General features: G+C 45.5%; 1 protein-coding gene across 2 annotated transcripts in view; it reads left to right on the top strand.

Annotated features, from left to right (window-relative positions):
• Positions 1–12,160, top strand: part of ELF4 (E74 like ETS transcription factor 4) — a 37,150-nt gene continuing 24,990 nt past the window's right edge. For both annotated transcript variants that reach the window (XM_015589869.2, XM_006912496.3), the window contains exon 1: positions 1–90. The gene's annotated coding sequence lies outside the window, so the exon portion shown is untranslated. The remainder of the gene's footprint in view (positions 91–12,160) is intronic.

The raw sequence follows: 12,160 nt of genomic DNA, 5'->3' as shown, positions 1-12,160 counted from the left end.
TGGCGGGGCGGGGGCCGTCTCGGCCCCCGGAACGGGGAGGGGAGCACGGCGAACGACCCCGGCCCGGCGACTGAGCCCACTTCACCTCAGGTACTTCGATGGCGCGGATTTTTCGAGCCTTCAGGGACCTCAAAAAGTTTGCCTGAGGGCGGGATATGGGGCGCCGGGGCCCCGGAGTGTAGGTGTTGAGGACCCAGGGAATGAGGGGAGAGCCACGGCGTGTCGAGACCCTCCCTTTGCTTCGCCCCACCGCGTGTGCGTTAGGGAATCCGGGCTCCTGATCCCGGTTAGAAGCGGGAATGATTTTCTGAGTCCGGGCCAGTTTTCCCGCGCCCTAGGCAGGCGGGTTCCTTGACAAGGCCTAGCTCGACAGCGGGTCTCCCAAAACGCTGGGTTCGCGAGGGCAGGAGGTTGGGCCAGACTGTGGTGAGGCTGTTAGATCCGGCGGCCCGTAGGGCTTCTGGGGCCAGGCGACTTAAGGTAAAATACACGCGCGTGTGAACACACACACGCACTTGAATAATTGTATCGCCAAAATAGAGAGCCCTTGGCTGGGGGCCGGACTTTGCGTGTGAGATAGCCGCCAGCCTTCCCTCCCGCGTTCCCGCTCTCCCGGGTTCTTCCGCCTCTCTCTTCCCTCCTTGGCTGCCAGCAGCGAGAGTCCGCAGCCACGCAGCGCGCGATCCCTTCCGACAGCGCCGTACTTCGGAAGACTGCTGAGGTAGTAGTGATTTTATGAATTCCTGGTCCCTCCGCCGCACCCTAATTCTGCCGCCCTTTCCTCACGACTGTGTGAGGGGACATGGCCTTTCTGACTTCCTGAACCCTTGGAGCCTGGCTTAGCCATGTTCTCCCTAGCTGCTCCCACCACCACCACACCCCAGACGTGGGATTTGATGGTCGTTTGATTACTGCCCCTCATCCCTCTGCCTGAGATTTAAGGCCTGTCTGGTCTTGCAGCTTCTTCTGGTTAATGTTTGACAGTTCATTGTAGCTAATCATTTTAATTAGCTCTTAAAGTGGGGAGGAACAGTTAACCTTGGACTTCTCGATTTTTGCCTGGTGGGGCCTCAAATGGGAGGAGTGCTGTGGAGGTGGGGAGGTAGGAGCGGAAGTGAGGTCACCACCCCAGGGCCTAAGCTACCACTGCTGGGCCCCAACAGCTGGTGGGAACGCCCATCAGGGACTCACCCCCTGTGAGCTGACCCCTGGCCTGAGTATCAGGTGGGGGGGGGTGTGAGTGAACAGATCTAGCTCTCCTTTTTGGCACTCAAAATGCCCAGGGAACAAGTATGCCTGGCAAGTATGCCTGCAAATCCCTCCCCACAGTTAGTTACACAGAGTTTGACCAGTTGTAAAGTGCTTTCTACCATTAATTCAGTGGACCCAGAGCAGAAAAGCCTAGCAAGGAGCTATTTTGAGTTGAGTGAAGGACCGAGCTATCCTGGAGGACTTACTATCCCCGAAAGTGTGGGGAAGAGGCCGCCGTGCATGTAGTTGTCTCTAAACCTGGGTTCAAAGGCTGGGATGTCTTGTAGGGGTAGGGGGAAAGGGGAGCAGGCTCCACGTTGCCATTCTCACCCAGCCTCCATCATGAGGCGAAGGAGTGGCTTGTTTGCAGCCTTGTCTGGCATCCCTCCCACTGCTGCACTGTTTGTTGGGTGGTTGCTCAGGAACTGGTGCCCACCCCTGGACAAGCCGGGGGTTTGAAACCCACCCTCCACTTGCCTAGAGCTAAGGTAGCAAGGTTGCTTCTGTTGCCTCTCTCTTATATTGGTAGTTAAAAATTAGGGCACGATGGTCTGTTGTTCATGAACCTGATTGATAGGATGTGCAAAATGTCCCAAACCTGCAAAAATCAGGACTTTTGTCTCCTAGAGGCCCAGCCAGATGAAGGCTGAGGGGTACTGCTTTACTAGAGACTGCTTTACTAGGCCCTGCTCGTAAGCTTGGCCTTGGTCCTCGTCAATCCCAGCCTCCAACTTTCTCATTTTACCTCCAATCCTTAGAGCCAGACTGTCTGGGTCTAAATCCAACTTTCATATTTACTAGTCGGGTGATCTCAGTCCATTGTATACCTCAGTTTCCTCATCTGTCTAATGGGACCCACCTCATAATATTGCGCAGAAGGTTGAATACATTAATACACGTAAACTGCTTATCAGAACAGTTTGCGGCACACAGTAAGCGTGGGCTAGCATGATGATATTGCCTAATGCAGTGCCTAAAGCTCAGATTCAACTCAGCAAGCATTTTCTGAGAGCTAATCTCAGGACCAGTCACCAGTAGTAGTGAGGAAAATGTGTCGGTGAAGGAGACACCACCTGCTTTCAGGGATTGTGTATGTGGTTGGTGTGGGCTGGAGATATGGTGGGGGATGTGGGAGGGGCTGGGGAGAGTGGCTAGGTCGTCTATATAAATAACCATAAGTCAAAGCTAAGCTCCAATCCTTGAGCCAGTGCAGGGAGCTAGGTACCCCAGACTTGGAGGCTTCTCCTTGCCTGAGGTCCCTGGCTGAGTTCTGGGCTAGATGCCACTCCCCCAATCCCCCACCCCTTGCCATCAGAGGCCTGTCCTGGGATTTGGGTGAACAACAGGGAAAAGAAGATCTGGTTCGTGCATGGGCTGCAGGTGGCAAGCATTCAGTGGTATCATTTATTGGTTCCAGGACAGGCTGGCATTATTTAGGGCCATCCCTAAACACCCCTGTAGCCCCAGGAGTGGCAGGACCCATGCCTGTCATGCTCCCCATCCTCGCGCCTCCTGGAAGTCCCTGCAGAGCTGGGAAGGGCCTTGGGCAGCCTCCTATCCTCAGGCTTGGGCCTGACCCCAACCTGAGCTTGGTTATCTCTGGGATTTCTAAGCTGCAAAGAGGTTTCTGGATTCACTGCCGGTTTATTCTCTTTGTGGTTTACAAACTGAAAACTAGTTCTGCAGGGGAGAAAATAAACTCATCCGAAGTACCCAGAATCCCATGGGTGCATTCCTAGGGGTCAGAGGCTTTTCTCATCAACACAAACCTGCCTGCAAATCTCGGGCTGCTGAGCCTTGCGTGGCCTGTAATGGTGGTCCTGCCACTAATGCCCTGTAGCCCCGGCCCTAGCGTTGGTTGCCTAGGAACTGCTGGTTGGAAAGCTTATGAAGGTTCTGAGTTCATAAAGGCTGCTGAGTTTTGATTCAACAGACATTTATTAACACCTACTGTGTGCCCAACCTGTGCTTGGTGCCATAGGGGAGGTGAGTGAAGGAGGCGGCGGGGGAGAGATGACTAAGACACAAAATAATCAGAGGCAGGACAAGCAGCCAGGTCAGTGGCTGGTTAGGTGCTAATTGTGCTCCTTGGAGTAGGGGCCAGAGGTGGTCAGGGCTCTGAGGTCAGCAGTAGCTGGAGGAGGGAGGCAAATCTTTATGAGGGAGGCAGCTCGAGCTAGTCCTTGAAGGGGGATAGGGCAGTGCGGGGGAGATTTGGCTAGGCAGAAAGGGGAGAAAAGATGCCTGCCTTTCTCTTCCATGGCTAAAGACCGACCTTAGAAGCCTGGATAATTGGCGAATGCACGTCACATAAAAGACCAGGTTAGCGAGTGTGAGTGTAAACCCCAGTCTCCACTCTAGTTGATATAAAGCGGCTAGCCCAGACTAGGAGCCCGGCCCGTATTGTTAAGATACAAAGGGTGGCCAGGCTTCTCTGCCTCCCAAGCTGAGGGGATTTCATTTTGACCCACCCTCACCCCCACCACACACACACACACACACGCACGCACGCACGCACGCACACAGAGGCCCTGGTGAGAATAGAAAGATGGGGAAAAGAAAGATGGGGGGCACCAAAGGGGCAGAAAAACTGACACGACACAGGTGTTCATAGCAGGCATAGGCTGGTTGGGTACCCCCTTCCCCAGGCTTCTGAGAGTTCCCTGTAAGCCCAGAGGTTCAGGTGGAGGACAGAGATTTTCATTTTCTCATCCGAGAACCAAAGGATCTAGGGCAAAAACTGGCCATATATTTGTTCTGCTGCTTTTGTATCTTTCATGAGCAGGCATAGAGGTTGACTGGCCCTTGTTGAGTTTTATTGGATATAAGCACCTGGATACACACAAAACCCCCATGCATCACTTTTCTTCTTTCACTGCCCTCTTGTCTCGCCCCTGCCCCGGCACATTGCAACACCACAGGAATACGCCAGAGTGCTCTGACTTCTTGGTTGGGAAATTGTGTCCCGAGGTAAGTTTTTTTGCAAAGAGACCCCAGCCTACTCCTAGGGTAAGGAGGAGGTTCAGGCAGCAAGGAAGGATGTTTCATACAGAAGAGTCTGCAAGGGAAAGTGCCAGGACATTTCTCAGACCAACAAGCAAGAGGCTAAGCAGCTTGCCCAGGATGAACAAGCTGCGTCTTAAGTTTCTACCTTCGTGATGGATCATTTTCTCATTCCAGTGCTGGCACTTCCTGCTTCTCAGCCCCTGTCCTTCCTGAAGCTACCTTTCCTCTTCTAGTCTAACTCAATATTGTTCCCAAGAAGTATATTGTCTAGAAGCAGGAAAGATCATAGGCTTTCTGCATTCATGTTCCAGACCTACTACTTACTACTGGCTGTGTGACTGTGGGCTTGTCACTTAACCACCTTGGGTCTCAGTGCCCACCTCACAGCATGAGAATGAGGGTTAAAGGAGATAATGCATGTAAAGAACTTAGCATAGTACCTGGCACATAGTAACCACCCAATGAGTCCTAGCTGTTATTATTTCTGTGGCTATATTATTATTGTTGTTGTTGCTATCATTTCCCGTCACACACCTTTGACTTTGCTAGGCTCCAGGGATCAAATCAACTGCTTCTCTGGCAGTTCTGGTAGGGCACACCATACCTATTCCTAAAATCAAAAAAAAAGATTTTCTAGAACTTTCTACTAACTTTTTGTTAACACTTCCATCACACAAGAAAAGGAGGGGATGTGGAAGAAGAAGATGTGTGCGTGTGTGTGTGTGTGTGTGTGTGTGTGTGTAATATATATAGTCTTTCTGAAGTGGCAGGCAGTGCCATAGTGAAGAGTGAAATTCAAGTCTTTTATATTTTTATTAAAATTGCCATCTTTATCTCTTCATTACTTTCATCTTGAGTATTATTTGCTTCAGGAATCACAAGTTAGTTCCTTTGAGAGCAGGTCTCACTTTCCACCCCAGGCGAGTATTTAGCAATCATGTTTGTTGTTCTTACGCTACTGAATGTAGACTTCTGGGAGCCAACTGGCCAACATTGCTCACTTTCTCCCTCCTTCATTAGAAAAGATGATGGGTCCATTCTAGGCCAGTGCCTAGAGGTCTGGGGTTGGGGCTGGGGCAATGCCTTTGCCCAGAAGAGTTCCTAGGAGGGCTGGGAACAGTCTCATTCCAAAGGACTCCCAGAAGGTAACTTAGAGGTTTCATCTGCTATCAAATAGATTGTGTTTGCTTGAGGAGCCTGTGGCCATCCACAAGGCCTAGGATAAACTGGATCACCCTTGGACCACACCTGAGCTACTTTACTCAGTCCTTTGGTCCCCATCTCTCAGGTTAGAACTGCTAGGCCTCAGGGAATGGGAGAGTGGGCAATTAGTCTCAATCTCCCCAAATTCCTAATGACCTGATAACAAGGAGATACTTAGACATACATTTAAGAGATAATGTGTCTTTTTTCCCATAATGCCCTCAGAGGCTAAGAGAGGCTAGTTCGGCTCTGCTGATTCTCTAAGAATCCATGCACAGAAATCACCTTTCTCATTAGCTGATCACTGTCTTGATGCCATGCTAATCTTACACACACGCTTGCGTGCACACACACACACACACACACACACACACACACACACACACACACCAGGCCCAACCCCTGCTCTGAAGAATTTAAACCCAATTTTAGAGTAGTAGCAATGCATATGCACTTAGCCCCACAGTGGGCAGGAGCTGAGGTGCCAACCAGCCTATGGCATTTAAGATTTGTTTATTGGGTGATGATGGGGCCCATGGCTTATCTAGAACAAGATCATTCTTCTCCTCAGCTTCACTGGGGAAGGCTTCCTGTGGTGAGAGGGCAGATGGCTTTTCAAAAGAGGAAGGAGAAAGTATTGGCTGTGCTATAGGGGACATTCCAGGCTAGGTGGGACAATAACATTGACATGAGAGTGAGCAAAAGATAACACAACACAAACTCACTAGAATCAGTACACTCAGTAAGTCTCAAGGTTCAGAATTTGTCTCTGCTGGTGGCACTGAGTATATTTTCTAGGAGGGCATTGGTGTTCTTGCTTCTTTTGTCTTTACTGCTGTTATAGAATAAAATTCTATATAGTTAAATTACATTGCAATGTGACTTAATAAACACTTAGAGTGTTTGCTGCTGCTGTTATTTTATCCAATGTGGGAACCTTTTCCTTTCTCTTTGTTTAAGGGCTTTATTGAGGTAATATTGACATACAAGAAACTTCACATATCTAAAATGTGCAATTTGATAATATTTGACATGTGCATATACTTGTGAAACCATCATCCCTGAAAGTTTCCTTGTGTACCTTTGCAATCCTTTGTTCTCATCCTGAGCAATAACTTATCTGTTTTCTGTCACTATTGATTAATATGCATTTTTAATTGAAATATATTTGACACATAATAATGATTGTGTAAATTTAAGGTGTACAACATGTTAATTTGATGCGTTTATATACTATAATATAGCTGCCATTATGACATTTAGCATTCTTATCACTTTACATAAATATCTTTTTTTAGTGATTGAAATAATTAAGATCTAGTCTCTTAGCAAGTTTGATGATTATAATACAATATTATTGTCCTATACTCACTATACTGTGCACTAGAGCTCTAGAGCTTATTTGCTACTCATTGTAATAGTTTGCATTTTTTAGAATTTTATATAAATAGAATCATATATCATGTACTCTCTTTTTGTATGGCTTCTTTCATTCAGCATATTTATTTTCAGATCCATCTATGTTGTTATATACATCAGTATTTCATTCTTTTTTATTGTTAAGTACCATTCCATTGTATGGATATATCATATGTTGTTTGTTCATCAGTTGATGGACATATAGTGGATCTCCCACCTCACCCCACCCCAGCCCCTGCCAATTTTTGGCTATTACAAACAAAGTTGCTGTGAACATCTGTGTATAAATCTGTCTATGGCTATATATGTCCTTTTTTCTTGGTTATTTACCTAGGAGTGTATTGGGTGGATCATATAGTAGTTGTAGGTTCAGCTTTTTAAGAGACTGTCAAACAGTTTTTGTAAGGTGGCTGTACCATTTTACATTCCCATCAGCAGTGTATGAGAGTTCCAGTTGCCCCACATCCTCATCAAAATTTGGTGCAGGCAGACTTTTTAATTTCAGCCATTTTAACAGGTGGGCAGTGGTATTTCATTGTGGTTTTAATTTGTGTTTCCCTAATGACTGATGATGTTGAACATCTTTTCATGTACATACTTGTCATCCATATATCTTCTTTGGTAAGGTAGCTGTTCAGAGCTTTTGCCCATTTTGAAATGGTCTTGTATTTTTTTTTTTTTGTAGTTGAGTTTTGAGAGTTCTTTATATATTCTGGATGCATGCTATGCAAAGATTTTTCTCTGAGCTCGTGGCTGGTCTTTTCATTCTCTTCTCAGTGTCTTTGAAAAGAGGAAGTTTTTTTTAATTTCAATAAAGTCTAACTAATCAATTTTTATTTCTGGTGCTTTTGGTGTTATATCTAAAAACCCTTCCACCTAGCCTTAGGTCACAAATATTTTGTCTAATGTTTTCTTTTAGAAGTTTTATAGTTTTAGGCTTTATATTTTGGTCTTTGATCCATTTCAAGTTAATTTGTCTGTATGGTAAGGAGTATGGATCCAAATTTATTATTTTTCTTTTTACATATGGGTATCCAATTATTCCATCACCATTTGTTGAAAAAACCTATCATTAGTCTACTGCAGTTGTCCTTTTTTATGTGGGCTTGTCTCTGGATTCTATATTCTGTTTCATCGATTGATCTACTTGTTTATTTTTATGCCATTGCCAATTGTTTTAATTACTATAGCTTTATAATCTTTCTTGAAATCAGGTAGTGTTAGCCCTTCAACTTCGTTCTTTTTCAAAGTTATTTTTGCCTATTTTAAGTCATTTGCAATTCTGTATGAATTTTAGAATCAGATTGTCAATATTATCTCATTTTTATACTTGAATTTATCCTATTTACATTAATTGCTATAACAGATATGCTTGGCTGTGCTTTTGTGATCTTATTTTATAATCATAGATGAACCTGATGTTACTGTCATTTTAGAAGATGTTTAATCTTTCCATTGGTATTCTTAGCTAAAAAGTTCCTTAACTTTGCTATGCATTTGCAAAACAGGACTATTTATTTGCCCTTCATTTATAACTCATTTTTTGTAACGCACCGAACCGATATTTATGGCCTTTTATAAATATCTGAATATTATACCTGTAAAAAACTGATTGGCTCCGTTCTAAATTATAGTTATATATGTTGCTCCTAACATTCTTTTATTTTTTTTTATTTTTATTATTTGTTATTTTTTATATTCTAGCCCCATTTCCCTACTCCCCTCCCCTTTGGCAACTATCACCTTGTTTTCTATATCTATGAGCCTGTTTATGTTTTGTTTTGTTTATTAATTTCTTTTATTTTTCTGTAGATGTCACCTATAAGTGAGATCATACAGTATTTGTCTTTTTCTGTCTGATTTATTTCACTTAGCATAATACCCCCTAGGTCTAATCATGTTGTTGCAAATTGCAATATTTCATTCTTATTTATTGCTGAATAATATTCCATTGTGTGTGTGTGTGTATGTATATGTGTGTGTGTGTGTGTGTGTGTGTGTGTGTGTGTATTTTAAGGCATCTCCATACCGTTTTCCATGGTGGTACCAATTTACAATCCCACCAACAATGTATGAGAATAATCCATTTTTGCTGAATGGGTCTATGATTATCTGCTCCATACATCATTTTATAGATGCCAAACGTATCCCTTTCCAACCTTGTCTGTCTAGACAACAAAAGGCCTCTTAAAAAAAAAAAAAGCTTATCCTCATATAGTTATCTTCACACTCCATTCTCTTGGATCATTTTAGCTCTTAGAACTGATCCAGCATCATGAAGTCTTTCCCAAGGGTTCACTAATCAGACCAGCATGCATTATTCCTGGGGTGGAAACACTGGTTTTGTACTGCCTTCATGATGCTGTGTGGAATAAATGACTCTAGCTGGTATATGTTTCCCCTAACAGGCTTGCAGTAAAAGGAAACAATTTTTGAGCCTGGAGACCTTGCCCCCTAATTCTATCCCTATCCCCACCCCTAGACTATTTCTATCAGGACCCAGTGTCTCTTTTCTAGAGACCTTACTCAGGCTTAAGATTTATATGGATTTAATTCATGAATGCCCATACCTGTGTTAGAGTCAAGGAAAGATGAGATAGGCCTTAATCCCATGGATTTTACTGCCTGTTGGGGAAGCAAGACATACACATGAAATAATTAAAGAACAGTTCAAGACTTGTGAGATTAAGAGATCTTATGGTGGAATTTAAGAGGCATGGGAGTCAGAGAAGGGGGCTCCATGGGTGTATACTCTAGTTATTAGGGTGTAACCAGCTCCATGGGTTTGGGGAACCTGGTTGGGACCCTTCTGGATGCGCACTATTTGATTAACCTAAACAGAGCAGCAAGGACATGGCAGGCCTGAGAAACTCTGTGAATGAGCCTGGAATGTTCCCTCAGGGGATTATGAGAAGACCACTGGGCTTGAAGCCCAGCCTTGAGTTGAGAAATCATGGGAAACAAGGCTGAGTAGGTAGGGTGGGGTCAGACTATGCAGGACCTTTGGAAACCAAGCAGATGAGTTTAGACTGTAAAGCTCTGCGGAGTACAGCTGATGTGGCCACAGCCATAGATCTAATAACTATGTGCCCTGGAGTAGGAGTCGGCACCAGCTCAAAGGTTGAGGAAGGAGCTATGCAGAAGCAGGGCCACGACTGGAACTTAATCTTCTTTATGCCTAGTCAAGTGGGCTTTCTGCTGTACCAGGCCTAGTTGTTAGCTTTTTCAAAGGCTTTTACATCGCTTTGTATAGCTTTCTTACAGAGACTACAGGCTTGGAGAATAGATGGTAAAGGCCACCTTGGTTAATGGCTAATGATATGACAGGAGACAGAGCCACCTAGAAACACTCCTGGTTCAACTATGGAATGGTTGCTCCACTATTGCCCTGGGGCCACCCCTTAGGCTAAAGCAAGGTAGCTCCAGATGGACTTTTAAAATGAAAATGTGTTAAGGAGAAAGGTGATACGTTAACCCAATGTCACCCATTAACACATGAACATTAAATAGTTTATATATCTGAGTGGTGGGAAAGTCATTCCTGAGGAAATGGGATGGTGGCTTGCAAAGCCCTGACTGCTACTAGAGCCAGTAAGCTTCAGAGTAGCTATGGATAGCATGAGATCTATAGTGGAGAAGGGGAAGGGAGACCCAAGGCTGCAAGAGCCATGGTTACATAGCCCATTAATGGCAAAATTGCCTGAGCAGAGTTTCTCCAAACTTTCCCACCCAAGTGCCCCAAACTATTGAATTGTATGCCATACATCTAGAAGGATGCAGTCTCATAAAATTTATTTGAAGTATGGCATTTTATCTTAAATGTGAATGCTGCAATCTACTGCCTAAATATATTTTAACTGATTTATCAGTGAACAAAATAGAAACCCCTGGAAGATGAGCCAGGTTTGGACTGTGGCTTTGATTCCTGCTTTGGAACTTCATCAGCAAGCCATGTCCCTTGTGGTACCTGCCTATGGACAGGTCAGAACTTGGACTTTCAAGATATTAGCCCAAATGCTAGAAGGGAAATCCATTACCTGTGGCATGTTCATTTGCATACTGTCCCCATCCCTGTCCCCTTCTTTGGTTCAAATCTAACCCCTATATTCTGGGACAAAGTTGTTGGACTTACTCGCTGTTGAGCTCTGCCCTCAGCCTTTGGGTGGGTGAGCAGATCCCATGGTGAAATAGAGACAAGTGGGACCCATGAGGTTCCGAAGTCTGGGCATGGAGTGGTTGAAGCTATTCCCATGGATTCCTCAATCTTTCCTCCTCCTCCACACTCAGCCTGCAGCTCCTCATTCTGCCTGCCTGGCCTTTAGCTTGGAGTGGTTACAGTACTCTGCTGTTAAAAAAAAAAAAGTCTGCCTATCCTCTCTCAGAACCTTCCAACCTAGTGCTGCTCCTGCTCATCTCTTAGTGACTGAGAACAAAAGAGCCGAGGAGGTACTCCAGGCTGAAGAGCCTCTTCAACAGCCCAAGTATCTCATTCCTGTCCCCATAGCCTGCAGACAGAGACATGACAGTATAGAAAGAACAAAGCCAGCTCTTCCCCAGCTTGAGCAAGGTGGATAAAGCACTATGAATATTCAGGTTTCAGCAGCTGAGTTTGCATCTATACCCTCTGCCTTTGGAGCGGTGTGGGGGAGTGATGGGGAGCTCACCAGACTGTGAGTGCCTTTAGTGACCAAACCACAGCAGGTAGGGCCCCGGGCAGGCTGGTGAGGTGGGGCAGCAGGCTGGGTGAGGCCCAGATTCCCCAGGCTGATAAGGCAGCCTGTAAACACCCAGCAAGGGGAGGGGGCAGAGTGCAGGCGACCAGAAGGCCGGAGAAGGGGGGAACCGGAGACCAGGCTTAGCTGCAGGAAGTGGGGCTTGATGTGGAAACATCCTGTCCAGCGGGGGCTAGACCAGTGGCCCTCAGTGATCACTCCCTCCACTGCAGAGGCAAGCTCAGTACAAGGTTGGGCTGCCTGGGCACCAGGCCAAGAACTTAGTTCCTGACATCTCCAAAGGAAGTGATTAGCAGGTCTCTATTATGGGTTATTCTCCCACCAAGTACTGCTGGTGGGGAGATCAGAACCAAGCTATCCTCCATGGAGAGAGGCAGCAATAAAATTGTCTGAGAGAATTTGACTCTCACTGGAAAGTCCTGGTCATCACTAGAAGTGAGGATCATAGATTGGAACACCTGATTGTGTCCAAGGCCTCCTGTAGCACTCTGAGAAGAACCATATAGCTGACACGCCGTTCTATTCCATCTTGCAGTGCTTTATAATTA

Source organism: Pteropus alecto, unplaced genomic scaffold, assembly GCF_000325575.1.
Source record: "Pteropus alecto unplaced genomic scaffold, ASM32557v1 scaffold145, whole genome shotgun sequence".
Classification (NCBI taxonomy): Eukaryota; Metazoa; Chordata; class Mammalia; order Chiroptera; family Pteropodidae; genus Pteropus; species Pteropus alecto.
This window is presented reverse-complemented; position numbering and strand designations above follow the sequence as displayed.